The 1,205-nt window shown below is 36.2% G+C and overlaps 1 protein-coding gene across 1 annotated transcript in view; it reads right to left on the minus strand.

The window, feature by feature from the left end:
• Positions 1–1,205, minus strand: part of fip1l1a (FIP1 like 1a (S. cerevisiae)) — a gene marked incomplete at its 5' end in the record, with an annotated part of 30,754 nt that overhangs the window by 21,016 nt on the left and 8,533 nt on the right.

Here is a 1,205-nt window from a genome sequence, read left to right on the forward strand (position 1 = left end):
ATTTTGTAACCAGTAATACAACAGAATTAAGAAACACTGAAAACCTTTGCTCTTTCTCCTACATGTCTTTTGTTACACTATATTTCTATTTATGCTGAGTTATAATTCACCTTTCCAGAATTGTTCAGATCATTAAACGTTGTAAAAACAAACAAATTCAGAGTTTCAGTCTGTGTGACGATCGAAGCACTTTTCTAAAGCAGTTTGAAGTGACTGGATACTTGAGAAGACGCAGAGTTTTGTCCGCCAGCCCGTACACTGCAAAAACCATCTTACCAAGTTTTAAACCTTATATCAGCCAAAAAGTCTTTTTGATCTTGTTTTCAGACTGATTTACTAAACAAGAACTGATTGTGTAAGAATAATCATCTTGTTTTCAGAATGTGTAAGATTATTTGTCTTGTTAGRCTGAAAATTTGACTCAAATTCAGTCAGAAATTTCTGCCAGTGGAGTAAGAAACTTTTACATGGTAAGATTCTTGAAATACTTGATTTGACTCAATGTTTTAAAACATTCTCAACTTTTCTGGCTAACAAGACAAATAATCTTACATATTCTGAAAACAAGATGATTATTCTTACACAATCAGTTCTTGTTTAGTAAATCAGTCTSAAAACAAGATCAAAAAGACTTTTTGGTTGGATACAAGGTTTTAAAACTTGGTTAGGTGGACATTTTTTGCAGTGTAAAGAGCGGCTGGAGGGCAGAATCTGGATCCTGTCCTGATCTTCTGCCCTCCARGTGGCTGAGACACACTCCGCTCTCAACTGAAAACTTCCGTCTGTGCTGACGACGAAGCAAATGTGTGTGAAGCTCATCCAGCGGTGTGAGTCCAAACATAGTGTGCCATAAATCAGATCGTAAACAGCCCGAGACTTTTAACTTTGATTTTCTGTCCACCAGATGCAGAGAGACTCATGAATGAGCTATAGTGAAGAGGAAAAGTGAAAAACAACGTGCTAACAGTACATGGATGACAAACTTGTGATCATTTTAAAAGAATAAAATCCTCAACAACATGAATGATTTTAAATCATTTCTGAAGAAATGATAATCAGGGTTAGAATCAAGGAATGTGAGAGACTAACTTTGACAGCATGCAGCTATGAAAACAGCATTAGTCTCACATTTAGATGGGAGACCGGGGAAAGTTGCAACACTTTTTACATTTGACTCTGTTCCTCAGAGATGGTTTGAATTAGAC

This window comes from Austrofundulus limnaeus, unplaced genomic scaffold (assembly GCF_001266775.1).
Source record: "Austrofundulus limnaeus strain Quisiro unplaced genomic scaffold, Austrofundulus_limnaeus-1.0 Scaffold176, whole genome shotgun sequence".
In the NCBI taxonomy this organism is placed as follows: domain Eukaryota; kingdom Metazoa; phylum Chordata; class Actinopteri; order Cyprinodontiformes; family Rivulidae; genus Austrofundulus; species Austrofundulus limnaeus.